At 40.4% G+C, this 15,277-nt stretch overlaps 1 protein-coding gene across 1 annotated transcript in view; it reads right to left on the bottom strand.

Moving 5' to 3' along the window:
* zfhx3b (zinc finger homeobox 3b) overlaps window positions 1-15,277 on the bottom strand; it is a 402,832-nt gene that overhangs the window by 230,604 nt on the left and 156,951 nt on the right. Inside the window, exon 4 of the mRNA XM_086024981.1 lies at window positions 6,536-6,576. The gene's annotated coding sequence lies outside the window, so the exon portion shown is untranslated. The remainder of the gene's footprint in view (window positions 1-6,535; window positions 6,577-15,277) is intronic.

Below are 15,277 nucleotides of genomic sequence, written 5' to 3'. Positions count from 1 at the left end.
CAACACAACATTCAGACGTGCAAAAACATTGTGAGCGAGCACGGCGGCGCTGTGTTTGCTCGACTCGCTGTAATGACTGCCTGCAGATTTCTCGTCACGAGTGTGTGGGTCCGAGGCTCCGAGAGGACGAGAGAAGTAGGCGACCGTGTTTGCCTTTGTGCGGGGCCGCCAGTGTGTGTACCGTGTGTGACGTTATTGCAGAGTGTGTAAGCTATGATGTGCCGCCAGCCGCCGGATGAAGTACTCGCCTGTCTGTATGCTTTTAACAAGCGGAGGAAATATTTTAAATCAACTATTATTTTGTGGCTCTGATGCGGCATCTCAATCACTTAGGTGTATACAACGCAATTATTCTGTTTAGGAGGGTGTAATAAATGAAATCATATATTAATTTGATCAGTTCTGAGTGTGTGTTTGTCTTCATTGTGTTTGCAGCGCATACTCTCCTCTCCTAATCTGTATTCAGGGCAGGTGGGCTCCAGCACGGACCCACAGCTCAGTAACTAATGGAGGGGCTGATGGGAGCCTGATGACGACCACAGGGCCATTTATACGCACACGCACGCACACACGCACTGTGGACATTTACAATCCCACAAACACGACGGTCATTTCCAAGTGCATCCCTATCTATCATGCAGCAAGCCAGATAAGTTAATTACGTTGACCATTTCATATTTGGCGTGCATGTTTGTTTGTTTGTTTGTTTATGTGTGTGGTTGCGTGCGTGTGTGTATGTGCGTGAGATCCAATCTCATTCTGAGCTTGTCAAATAGAGACCCAGCAAGTGTGAATGAGCAAGTTGAGTTCTAGTGTCATTTAGGCACAAATGCCACTTGGTTAAGGGAAAATACTGGCTTTATCGTTCTTTCCCTTAGGTTACCTCAGCTTCCTTTCCATGTAAATATCAGGAAATTTAAAACGTTTTAAACTAAATAGAATTATAAACTTGATGTAGTGAGTCTTAAACATGAGATTGTTCTCCTGCATGTATTGTTGAAACATGCCAACCACTATCATCATCTCTCAGAATCATTTGGATTATTTTGTCAGGACATTGGGCCTCATTCACTAATAAATGTGGTCGTACAAATTATGCGTATACGCAAAATCAGAACAAGTGTTCATCGGTCCATTTTGTTCACACCACTGTGCGTATGTTGATGAATCAGAATTAATTCAAAATGAGACATGTGCCCTACTTTGTAAAATTACTCCCATTTCTCTCCGTTTGACGCATGTCACAAAAACGGATGCAATTGATGGCCCCGAAAGGTTCACAACCTGACAACATCAAATAATGATCATTTCTAAGTCCAAAATTAAAGTGGAAAATTCTGAACAATTCTGTAAAACATGCATTAAAAAACTGATATATATATATATATACACACACACACACACACACACACACACACAAGTGCGAACCGCAAAGCATATTGTATTTTCCCTCATGGAGTCAACACTTCATCCTCGAGCATGTATGGAAGACGAGTTTGTTAAAATAATTGTTTAATTAATATTTATATATATATATATCAGTTGTGTGTAACCTTAAGCAGGTTAAAAAAATATGCTCTATTGGGTTTAAATTTGGATATTGACACATCCAGCATTCATTGTGATGAACTTCTTTGTTGTTTTGGCAGTGCATTTGGGGTCATTATCTTCCTGTATATAGGCTATACACCTTTCTGAATGGCAAACATTTTTTTTCTGTGGACTTCTGAGTTCATTTTTCCACTGCTATCATTTTGTTCATCAATGAAGATTAATGAGCCCGTTCCAGAAGAAGCCATGCAAGCAAAGCCCAAGCCGTGACATTGCGTCCATTGAGTAGATCCCCCCCCCCAAAGTCAGTTGACTTTTAAACTAAAAGGAGACATGCATTACCTGTATTTATACTATTATTTACACTTTTAAAGGGTTCACAGGTGTCTCAATAACTGCTTGTTTTTCAAAATACCCCCTCCCCATCCTCTCAAAAACATAAACTAAATAAAAAAAGAAAAAACAATGGGTGTGGTACATTTCACGTACTCAATTTTTTGTTTGCGGTATTAGCCTGTTTTGTGTCGGGTAGTTCTGTCATATGTGAGTCAAATCAAATGTATTTATATAGGCCTTAATCCCAAGAAAGTCTCAAAGGGCTTCGCATGCATAGTCGACAAATATTAACAACATCCTCTGATCTTAACCCCCGGGAGGGTAAGACAAAACTAAAAAAAAACATCTGGGGAAAAATTAGAAACCTTGAGAATGGACCACAGATGGGGGAATCCCCCTTCCAGGATGATCAGGCTGCGAGTAAGATAGCCCTCACCTACCCTGTATATTGTTGGGCCAATGGTGAGCACAGATTTCCTTGGTAGACAAGAAAAAGTGGGAGAAATGGGGCTGCCTTTATGTTGAGCCCTGAGTGTAAAAAAAAAACAAGTGCGAACCGCAAAGCATATTGTGTTTTCCCTCATGGAGTCAACACTTCATCCTCGAGCATGTATGGAAGACGAGTTTGTTAAAATAATTGTTTAATTAATGTTTTTTTTTCCCTTCTACAAATTTATATATGACTCTTAATCTATGATGATAAAAACATTTCTGTTATTCCTGTTAGGCAAAACTGTCTTAACATCCAGTGCGCAGGACTTATTTTCTGCCTCCTAATCATATTTTGTCGTTCACCTTCTTCTGGTTTCCTTTCTTGTTGCTTTGCTTTCCCTTTCTTCCTCCTCCTCTGCTGATCTCAGGCCAGTGAGCTGACTGACTGTATGACCTCCGTGGCCTCCGAGGCTCTCAGGGAGAAAGGTAATGGGCCCAACCCCGGAACACAATCTCACTCTGGGTGCAACTCGGGGCTGCCGGCGGCTTTGATCCGGTAGCCCCTGCTTCGGTCTCCTGACGCCTGCTGAGGAAATTCATCGGAACAACTGGAAGAGGCCTGTGTTTATTCAGCTCCTTTAATGAGGAGGGAGACGGATTATCAGGGGCTACAATCTCCCCCCCAAAAACAACACACCGAAGGAAAACTGCTGCCCCTTCCAGATGTTGCTCTATCACTGGTCACTCCAAAAGAGGCAGAGCGAGAGAGAGAGAGAGAGAGAGCCACGGGGAAGTTTCACGATGCAGTACGGTGAACTAGTGGCTGCAAAAGGGATCCCCCTGAATTGTATCTACTTTGTCTGGCCACATGTGGAAGCAATTTGCTCTCAATTTAAAGCACTCTACAAATAAAAGTTCACCCTTAATTTAGGAACGTGTTTTATCAACATCACAAGAATTTAGTTGGAAATAAAAGAAACACTATTTTCCAATAAATCCAGCTACAGAAGAATCCTCGCAGCTCCTGCCTGAATGCTATAGCTGCTTTGAAGTAGACACGGGGTCTATTTGCGACAGTTGCTTTCAACACAAATGGATGAGGCGGTGAGTCTTGAGTGTACTGTAAACTCCAACATTCTCTTTACACACTTTCGGCGTTTTGCCTCTGTCACACCTCGGATACCAGAAATTCAAGGGTCAATTTAAGCTCCACCCTCATTCCGCAGCGGTACTCTACACAGGACGATAGGTTGGTAAAAAGCCAGGGGGGGAAATGACTTGGGTAGCCAATGGGTTAAGAGAGCAATTTAGAAAAGAAAACTTTTATTGAATAAGTCTTTCAAAGAGGTCTTTACAACACCAGGAAAATATTTTTTTTTAACTCCCAAACTTTTACGCAACTGTAAAATTTCACTGGAATGGTAATCCTTATGCTTCATGAATAAAAAAATAATAACAGGTGAATGCACTACAAAAACAGTCTCTTGAATGAACACTTAACCTTCATTTAAATAAACTCTTTTAATCCTAACCCTTCAAAGATATTCGTCTTCTTCGTTGCAGCTACCATCAAGATCCTGTCGACGAAGGCTTCCGTGTAAAAATTGCGGATTCGGATACAAACACAGATCCCACCCAGGACATGACATCACCTTCCTTTGACTTTTTCAAGTGATTATCATATTTAACGTTCGCTTTCAAGCACATTCGAAGCTATATTATCAGAAAGTTAGTTCGCAATAACGGACGTGGACATGCTTGATGACGAATGTGACGAGTTTGTGATGACAAAAAGTAGTTGACACTATCTACAGTCCAATGCATCGGAAACTTGCTTCTGCCATAAAACCTATATGCTCAACGTTTCTTACTTTGCAATTGTTTGGTTTTGCAGGATTATGAAATGCTACATTGGACAATTCCGTGAGAGGCTGTATGCTACTAGACAAGGCTCCATTTGTGTCTAAACGGTGCTCGTCAGCTTTTGCGGTTTGAACTCACCACTGCCATTTGTATGGATACTTTTGAATTAATACATGGTAATCATATTTTTGTAAAACCTCTCAAATTAAAGCTGAAAGACAAATTTTAAAGCATATAATTAACCTTATATTAAAAGGCATTGTGGTGGTGTAGAATGTCAAAATATTAGATATTCGTATCCAGTAGCCAGAAAAATTGTCTTCCAGGGTGCTCATGCTCCATTTTACCTGCAGACATAACGGAGATGTCGGCTGTGTGTCACGCTCTTGACCCTTTTGCTCGAAGCTTGACCAGATCAATGCATTGCTCTATTGTCAAGTCATTTAGAAGAGGATGACGGGTCAGCCGCTGGTCGCAAATCGACACAGAGGCTTCAGGTCAGTCTGGGTGTCCCGTTTGCACCTCATTTACATACCGTTTACATACATCATCTCCTGTTAAGATTAACACCTGTGGTAACAGGTTGTGCTAGACCCGACGGAACAACGCTCATAAAGTAAAATAACATGTTAATACTGAATCGTTTGCGGTGTGACTTTAGGAAATATTTCTCAGCTATGTTTGGTAACATGTCAGAAATTGTATTCGGTCCACTGTGAAAGAAAAGAAATCCATTGAGAGGCATGTAGGAGAATGTTCTATGCTTTGTTAAATGTTAATGCCGTCGTCCTTGGCTCATGTTAGCAGGCTCAGCCAAGATTCATGCGTCTCCTACTGGTGGATAGAAATATAACTGTCCAGGAGGAGGACACAAAGTTATTTAGAGTGGATTTAGTGTCACTACATAATAGGCTGTATCCATTGTATAACATATTTTGGCTTATTATATTTAAATAAGCACTTGCCTGTTTTGCTCTAATTTGTCCTATTTGAAGTTGAAGTGTGAGTTTCACGTTCTTGAGACAATGTTTTTTATGATTAGAAGTATCATCACTACGGTCTGCAGCACAAAGCGAGAATATATTGTCACCTTCCTAAAATAAAGACTTTTTTTAGAAAACACAAAAAAATGGAACCAAATACTGATTATATTATATTTATTAATCATTTCATTTCGGGGCAGATTGATTGATCTGTTTATAACGAAGGATGTAGCCAAATTTAGCAGAGGTGACCAGCATCCTGAGATGTTTAAGGCAAAAACAAAAAAAAATACATTTTTGGAGGGGGTCAAAATATGACTCTAGCCATTATTTTAAGAGGGTGACGATATTAGAAACACCTCCCAGGATGATTCACTTTAGTTCTACACCACTAATCTGCAACCACAACATGGTGTTAGTCAGAGGAGGGTCGTAGTGCACTACAGTTATTCCGTAACATGTATATCTTGTATTATTTAGAGTACCGAAGTTTTAATGCAACATTTTTTCTACTTTAACTTGATTAATTTTGAAGTTTCCAATCGTTAAGAAAAAAAACGCTACTTTCATGCATCCATCACAGATTACAAAAAAAAACGTGCAATATTTGATGTCAAGCGCTGTCTTGTGTGTGTGCCTAAAAATGTTGAGATTTCAGCCTACAAGAAACTCCACTTCGAATTTGAGAAATCATGTGGCAGTTATCTATCTGTGCCTACTGAGCCTATTGTGCTGTTTCATTAGAGTGAAGCAAACAGAGTAAATTGTAGTTAAGATGTGATTTAAGATTGTTCTAGATAAAAGTGATATTGTTGGGCAATATCTGAAGTTGCACATTCCAATGTTAATTTGTGGTGTATTTGATGTTGAATGTTCTGACTAATAAATAATAAAGCAGAGGTTACTCAGTAGCTTTTGTTGATTACTTTTACTCAATTATTGGAGGACAACTTTTTACTTTTACTTGAGTTATATTATTCTTAAGCATGTATCTTCAAAAGCATGCTTAAGTACAATATTTGACTACTGTATCCACCTCTGGTGTAAATTTTGTTAGCTTTGTTAGCTTGTGAGTGTTTATTGTTATAACTCAAGACTTACAGTGGATCTAACTTGAACAGGATGTCTTTCAAAATGAATTATTCATGATGGAGACTGGATTCATTCCAAAAATATTATTAAAACAAGATTGCCATTGTAATTTCGCACATTGCGAGGTAGAGTCTAGTCAAACTAGAGACAAGGGATGAACTGCGTGAATTACTGTAGGCTATATCTGAAACAATACATTTCACCGTATTTTCTGGAAGAAATTAGGCAACCTCTAAACTTTGTACAAAAAGTATTTCAGAAAAAAAAGAAGCACTTACCAACCGTGAAGCAGAGGAGTGCTTCCCTCACAGTCCTACACCTGCAAAACATAAGAGAATTGCACATTGTTGACAAGCAGCCTTAAATCTCATATCCTTGACTGCATGCAAGAAAAGAAAATAGCAGTGAACCACGCAGGTCTTACTCATTGTACTTTCCTAACGTTCCAATTCCTAACCTCATGCCAACATTCATCTTACGTGCCAATAAGATTCGCCTCAAAGCTGAACTTAGCTTGCAACACAGTCTTACGTATGGATGGATAAAATCGGAATAATAGAACAAATCAGTGAGAGCCATTATCATTAGTATTATCATTGTTATTTTGCATTCCACTCCAAATGCGAGGAGCATGCTGTTTGTTATTAAGTTATATTGCAACTCGAGGCCAGGAAAAAGACAGCAGAAATATGGCTGGAATACAGAAAAGCCACAAAAAAAGTGAAATAAAAAAGTACTACTTTCTAGACTCTTATTTCATTCTGAATCTCATTCCCAGTATATACAGTGGATATAAAAAGTCTAGACACCACTGTTCAAATACCAGGTTTTTGTGATATAAAAAATGAGACCAATATATATTTTTCCATTATTGTGACCTACAATCTGTTCAACTCCATTGAAAAAAAAGTATTTTTGAGAGTGATCATATGGTCGCATAAGTGTGCATGCGCTCTTTTAACTGATGATGTGGGCTGTGGTCAGAATTGACCAATCGCATTCAAACACATGTTAAATGGGATGATGAACCCCAAATGAAGTTCAGATGTTCTAGTCAGCTTTTCCTGACATTCCTTTGTTTTCTAGCAGAAGCCAGAATATTTCATGCAATCACAACTGCTATTTGGAATTGGTACGTGCAGCTGTTCCCACAGTAGTTCCATGAACGCTAATTATGGCAATTCAAGCTGAAGAAAAACAGCCTCAAAGTGTGATGCTGCCGTCATCACGCTTGCACCAAATATACCGTTTTCGATCCATGGTCAAAAAGTTCAACCTTGTTTAACCGGGTCATAACACATTTTCCCAAATCCGTTTGTGGTCATTTGGCTTTGTTTTTGCAAAATGTCGCTGGACTTGAACGTTTTCCTTTTTTTAAGGTAGGGCTTCCATCTTGCCATCCTACCCCATAGTCCAGACAAATGATTAAGACGGGAGATTGTTGTCACATGTATTAGATAGTCAGTATTTTCCAGAAAATGTTTCCACTTGATGACCGCCTTCATTGTGTTCTTTCCTATATTTAATGCCTTGGAAGTTATCTTATAGCCTTCTCCTGACTGGTATCTTTGAATGATGAGGTCCTTCTGAAGCTGTAAAAGTTCTCTGAGAAGCATGGCTTATGTCATGGAATGTCAGGGAAAAAAAAAACTACGACAACAACAGAACTTTGTGGAGGTAATCAGAAGCACTCTAGGTTGTGTCAGGTGTGCTGACCTCATATTAAACATGAGTTTGAATGTCATCAGTTAATTCTGAACACAGCCACATCTCTAGTTATAAGAGAGCACGCTTCTGCAACCACATCATCTCAAGTGTTTATTTTTACTTCTCCTTTCAGAAGATTTTTTTTTTTCTCAAATCAGTTGTACAGATTATATGTCGCATGGCTTTTGAACAGGGGTGGTTAGACTTTTTATATCCACTGTATTGACAACAGTTCAGCCAGAAGTAGAGAGCACATATTCCACCTCCAAACTCATTTGGGTCACAGCGCCTCCAAATTGGAATTTGTTAACATGGTAAAGAATATAAATGATGAAATGTATACTCTCTTACTATTCAGTACAAGCGTTCAAAGCTGAGGCTCAAAGATATTCTGGTATGGCCATTGCAGATACATCTGGTATCTGTATTAAAACTTAATCACCATTTTTGAGATGGAGATCCAAAACTTGGAAACATGACCTTGAAAATAATTTCCTTTCTTCTTTCATTTGGGAAGAAATAATTACAGACGACATTGCAGACTCCCTCGGTGAGCAATACATTATAGTTTCATTTTAGTCACTAATCTTCAGTTCAGGGTACTGCAAACCTTACATTGCACTGGAATTTCAAGCTCTTATGAATTAAAGACAAAGTCAACTAGTGAGTACCGCCGCCAAGGTGAGGGGGTTGTTAGCGTTGCAGATCTCTATGTTGCTATGGTGGTGGTCTTAGTATTCCAAGGGGTGCTATAGCATCCCCCTGAAAGGGCCCTGAAACTGCCATAATGTGCATTACTGAGTGAATACCAACTTCCACAGGCACTAGGCCATTTTAATCTGACGGGTTACCTTGCATCCTCTTTTCAAACCACAGCCTTTTGGTCTTGCTTGGTTTATTTGGGATGGGGCCAATTACATCATTAGAAGGCTAACATCATATCAAATCATATTTTCTAATTGAATGAATGGAAATGCCATTAATTCGTTCAAGTCTTCCCAGCAAAAACAACAACAAAAATTTGTAATGTGTATTTTAATTAGGAAAAAGCAATACTGTACTTTGACATACTGGAATGGCTTAATTGAATAAATGTAAAAAGGATTCAACCGTTTTTGTCAGATTGCATCAAGCTAGCTAGAGCCTATCCCAGCTGTCTTCGGTCAGCGGGCGGGGTCAACCCTGAACTGGTTTCCAGTCAATCGCAGGGCACACATAGACAAACAACAATTCGCGCAATCACAGAAAGATTGATATAGTGTTCATTGAGACATCTCAACTCCACTCAGCTCATCAGTACTGCACTAATATTAGTCATTCTTTGTAAAGATTTTGTGACTGGAATCTGTCTACGTGTTACTGCATTGCTTGTGTTCAGTCTGTTGCATGAAGTATAATGTTATTTACCGTTAGCATTACTGTAAGGCTAAATGTGGTTGATTTAAATACGCAAAGTGCAAACAACATAGAGGCAAGCTACCGTCAACAGGAATGGCACTGTAACATCAAACCAAATTACAGAAGCTTTGCTAATACTAAACTTAAACCCACACTTTGTCTCACTTTGCAGTGCGCTGAGATAGTGCCATGCAAAAGGATCCTGAAACCTCAATCAGACCTTAACCCCCTGCCCTAAAACAAGGTAAAGCCATTCATTCCCTTGACTCCAGGGAAGTAAGTAAGCTTGTTTTTTAGGATGGCTGCTGCCGATTGCGCATGCACTTTAATAAGCAGGCTGCAGGTTCCGCAGATTTATTGGCCTGTGGCGGGGTGGGAGGACCGGATTCCCTTGGCCTCCAGCTTCCCTCGGTGCCATTACGCCAGAGTGAGATATAGTGGGATATTGATCCCGATGCCACTTCATTTTGCAATAACTATTACACGATATTCTCCCGGGCTGCGCGCGGGCGCCTGATTTATGCCGCTTTGCTATTTACATTAACAGTAAGTGTTTTTCTATACCGGCTTGGAAGGGTCTTCCAGGCACATGAGTGGACATTCACATTCCACCCCATACCTGCGAGTCTTTTTGTAATGTTCGAAGCCTTCATGCAGAGGTAGAGGTGCTGAGCACTTTGCAGTCTGCTACGTGGGTAATGAAAAGTACAGACATAAACATATTGCGGAGTACATCCCAGCCTTCATTACAGATGCATAAATGTCCTTGAGGCAATGTTACTCACAGATATTAAATTGTACTTAGAGCGTATGCTTTAAAATAAGTGAAACATGGTAACTGGATTTCCTTCACATTACAGTGGGTATAAAAAGTCTACACACCCCTGATAACAGGTTTTTGTGATATAAAAAAGAGATCAATACAAATCATTTCAAAACTTTTTACGCCATTGGTGTGGAGTTTTTTTTTTCATTTTCTAAATATACATAGAATTGATATAATGTGATTGCAATTGTGTGCACATCTTAAGGGCCTGTGTTCAGAATTAATAAATCACATTCAAACAAAATGTAAAATGGCAGTCAGCACAGACATGCCACCATTTAAAGTGCTTCTGTCCGATTACCCCCCCCCCCCCCAAAGACTTTCTATCTCAGGCAGTAGGCTTTGTACTAACACTGCCTGAACAAACTGTTCATAACCCCCCCCCAAAAAAAAAAACACTTTGTCAAAGGTCAAATCCAGGCAAAGAAAAAAAAAATCACCTCAAAGCACGATGTTGCCACCACCATGCTTCACTGTAGCTGTGGTGTTTTCTTTTGGTGATGAGTCGTGTTTCCAGCAAACATATCCTTTGGAATTAGGGCCAAAAATTTCAACCTTTTTTCCATGGAACAATAACAAAAGTCTCCCAAACATATGTGTGAAAACGTGTTATGGCCTGATGAAATCCACACTCTAAAAACAGTTGGGTAAAAAATGGACCGATCCACTAACTGGGTCAGTTTGTTTTGTACAAAATTGCCCAATTTTTGGGAAGTTGGGTCAAATTGACCCAAATATTGGATCGGTCCATTTTTGACACAAAATTGTTATTTTTAACCCAAGTGTTTTTAGAATGCAGGTTGAGCTTTCTGGCAACAATTCCAAAAAGGTTAGTTTGGCGCAAACACAGCACTGCTCATCACCAAAACAACACCATAGTTAAAGTGAAGCATGCTGGTGGCAGCATCTTGCTTTGTTGCTTTTTTCTTAAAGTCGAACTGGGCCCTTTGACAAGGAGGAAGACATTATGAACAGTTCCAAAATAGTAGTTAGTACAAGACTTGAGGTTAATGCTAGAAAGTGAAACAAAATGTCAAGAAAAACCTCATAAAACACATCTAAACTTCAATTGGGGTTAATCAAAGGCACTTTAAATGGTGGTAGGAGTGTGCTGACTCCCATTAAACAAGAGTTTGTAATTAAACAAGTTTAATTCTGAACACAGCCAAACCCCATTTATGAGGGTGTGCACACTTGTGCGACCACATTATTTCTGTTGCTTTTACTTCTCCTCTCAAAATGATTTAAAAAACTCAAATGAGTTGACAGGGTTTCAAATTCTTTAGCTTTGGGCTCGCTTTTTAAATTACAAAAATCTGGCAAATAAAAAACAATGTGCAGACTTCATATCCACTGAAAATTGCCAATACATAGCCACTTTGAAGAAAAAAACGTGCACGCACTCATGTATGCAAAGAGCACATCCTTTGAATCAAGCAGCTTTTCTATTGCCCCTCCAATAGATTTAAATAAGCACACCCACCATTGTGTTCCATTTATTTGCTACTGACTGCTTAATTGATTGCTGCCAGTTGGCAAAGCCTCTCATTTGAAAGAAACTGATGAGGTTAATTAGGATAAGCAGACAGGGGGGCACAGTGACCCGGCATTTGCTGCAACCAGCTGCACACTCCAGAGCTGGGCCTTTGCCAAAGTCATTTCCCATGCAGTGCCAGCTTGGTGCTGAGTGTTTGTTTACAAGCGGGCGCACACTGTGTCAATGGCAGCCATGAATGAGGAGGCGGGGTGGGGTGGGGGTTAGGGGAGGGGCGCGAGCGCCACGTTGTATAGTGCCAACATTCCCACAGGCAATCCCGACAGGGATCACCGTGCCCCAGATGCTGTCACAGTTACACGGTGCCACGAGACAAAACAAAAGGACTAATGACCCTTAATTGCTTTGGCGCTGTTTAGAATCAGATGAGTGTTGCCTAAGCGGCAGTATGTAAATCAAATCCCCCTCCTCGCCCCACTTCCTTACCTACTCCCCAAGCGCTCTCCCCTGGCACAATCAAGTCTTTCTCTGATAAGGGGGCGGGCAGCTTAGCAGGCGCGCTGCCAAGTGATGGGAATTGGCAAGCGTGGTAATGTGCGCACACTTGTTGCTACAATGGCGGCACATGGTGGCGATGGGTCGGCGTACGCGAGGAGCAGATGGGCATCCGAAAGCCTCCACTTGCTTTCGCATTCAACGTGGCGGAAGAAAAGAAGCGTGCCCTGCGCTGTGTGTGCATGTCACATTCATTAATAGGTCCATTCATATGCAACACTTAGTTTGATTGTAGACAAATGCCCCACTTGGGAGGAAGGGATTGCCAGTGAATTGACGTTAGAGTGCGTGCGTGTTTGTCTGTGTATCTATGAAGGCTTATTTGCATTTGGTTTGCATATATTTAAGTTTGAGTTTGCAAAGAAAATACTTGAACATATTGTTTGTGGAAAGAGGTCAATGACCTTTTAAATTATGCCATTGAAATTAATTCCACTTGTTAAATGTGTATGGTTTACAGTATGCACTTGCAAAACAAATTACCATATAAGATCCTATAGTATGCATACACCACCCACAAAAGTTAGGCCGGCTGCATACTGAGTGGCACAGCCCAACCTGACTGAAGTGGAAAATGGATGAAAATTTACAGTTGGTGACACAAGTCAATGAGTACCCCACATTGACCGGCGTGCGAGAAACGAAAAACCGCAACCCTGTTTGTGGGTTTTGAAGTGCCACATACAATATAATGTCATGTACTACTTTTTATTGAACTACAAAACCATGATGCGATTGCCAAAGAAGAAGCAGACTACAAGAAAGAGAAGAAGCAGGTGAGAATATAGCCGATAATAGACATTTTGAGGAGCTGTTGGCAATATCGACCATCCCATTAACTGTTTAACTTGTACATTTCAGCAACAGAGACTCTCCACGCTTCGCTTTTTAGCCACAGATAAGCTATATACATAACTATAAAAACAGATGAGTATTATTGAAAACACAATAACACAATATATAGTATAGATACTTTATATTGGTACAACTTGGCATCTAACTGGGCCCCTTTTTTTTTTAAAGCCAATGTGCATTTTTCATTGGCTGTTGGCGATTACTAGCGATTTAAATTTTCAATTGCAGAAAAAACACTCACCGATCATCGGCAACTCATTAAAATAGTTGCCAAGCCCTACAATTTTCACAACAATTTGGTTTGTGGCAGGCCTTCTGGATATTCAGTTTTGGGATAAAATTTCAGAATAAACCGAAAATGCGCTATAACCTACAGGTGGACTTAATTTGACATTATCAAAACTTCAAAATCCCACATCCAACTGTTCAGTATTTCAGGACTATATGCACAGATTCCTGTTCTCGAACAGGAACCCGAACGGGAAAAAAGCCCACACGTTTTTGATCCATGAATATTTCCAAGGACATCCATTTACTGTCCATGCCTTTCTGTGACTCTTCAAGTCTCTCTGTGTCTCTGATGACACTCCAAGCTCAGTGGCTACTTCTCCCTGAGAACATCCTGTCTAAAGCCTTTACGTACTGTTGATCAACTGTTGGGTGAGGTCTTGGTTACATGATGTCAAAATGTGAACGGCATGATGACAAGGACTTGAGTTTCACCCTAAAATTTCACCCAAAGGCCAAATACACCTCGCTTTGTTATTTTTAATATTAGAAATCCCCAGTGTGATGCACTGCAGTTCTACATCAGTGAAAATTGTACAATAATAAACTCATTGTTAAAATTAACATTTTTTTCTGACAGTGTCAATCACAAGTGAGCATTATGTTGAATGAGTCGCTGTCACGATAAAAGGAAGGTCTGTCAGTGGCGGCTGCGTCAAGCCGGTGGCCCAGTGAGATGTGAGCAATGTGCCCCCGGGTGTCCCCCAGCTGCCGCCACACCCATTAACATCAAGCCTTAATGCATTTCCTATACCTGCATGCTTTTCCACGATATGGACCTCGCTGATGATTTAAAGACAGCAACAAACCTGTCCCATTTTCAGAGTGATATTATTGATAGACTGTCACTTCAAATTGTAGGTAACTGCTAATGGTTATTTTATGGTGCCCATGTCAGAACTGATGTATACATGTTTTTCGCCCCCGCCTCTTTCCGCATATGAGTCTGTTTTATTTCAGTGCAATGATTGCCTTGAGATCACTGTCCCACTTTTATTACAGCAACCATGACTCCCCACACAATGGACCAACATTACCAAATGTAAGCTTTCAGATAAAATGCCATACCATGTGCCAAATGGACCGTCTATTTGAATTATTTAGTCAATCAGTACAGCAAATGTGGCCGAAAAAGGAAAATGATAAAATGTAGCAAATACAGTTCATTAAATTAAAGAAGTCGTCAGGTCAATCTGGTTTGACTCCCAGGCTCCCCCTAGAGTTGGACTACCTTTAAAGGGACACTTGGGTGGATAGGTTTGCATGTAAAAATGACATCAGTACTTAAGTGCACCCCCCCAAAAAGACTCTTTAGTGATTTGAGGTATTTTTTTGTGATTAGATTTATGACAAATTTCCCCGCCCCTTTTTGGGGCGTGGCTTATGTTATGTTTTCGGTCTCAGCTATCGCGTCACGGGAGGGAGCCAAGCGTGGTAATATTGCTCGCTTTGTCAGTTCTGTTGTCTAAAACGGCGACCGATTGCCACCAAAATGCAAATTCACATTGCTACTCTTGTCCACTTCAATCTGTGAAAGTATAAAAGTGTTCTGCACAATAGTTTGGATTTATTGACATAAAACGTGATCTCATCATGATCACCTCCACAAAATCAAAAATACCGTGGCAATTGCTCCTCGACTTTCACAAGCTGAAGCGGACAAGAGCATGAATACGCACACGAACCCCGACTGGTTATATTTCGGACATTTAGCGACGCTAAACTCGTGTCGGCGGCTTGCAGCAGCAGCAGGCAGATTGGAGCTTTACGCCCCCCTCTTCCCTCCCTGGCTAAAGGTAGGACAATGGGACGGCTAATAGCAACACCTAGCTTCAGGGCATTAAAACAAAAGGTGTTAGCACAACAACATTAGCTCCTTATTCTGCTGGTGTTAAA

This window comes from Filicampus tigris, chromosome 3 (genome assembly GCF_054856515.1).
Source record: "Filicampus tigris isolate MCC_2025a chromosome 3, RoL_Ftig_1.0, whole genome shotgun sequence".
NCBI classification, from domain to species: domain Eukaryota; kingdom Metazoa; phylum Chordata; class Actinopteri; order Syngnathiformes; family Syngnathidae; genus Filicampus; species Filicampus tigris.
Note: the sequence above shows the minus strand (reverse complement) of the source record. Positions and strands in the feature narration are given on the sequence as shown.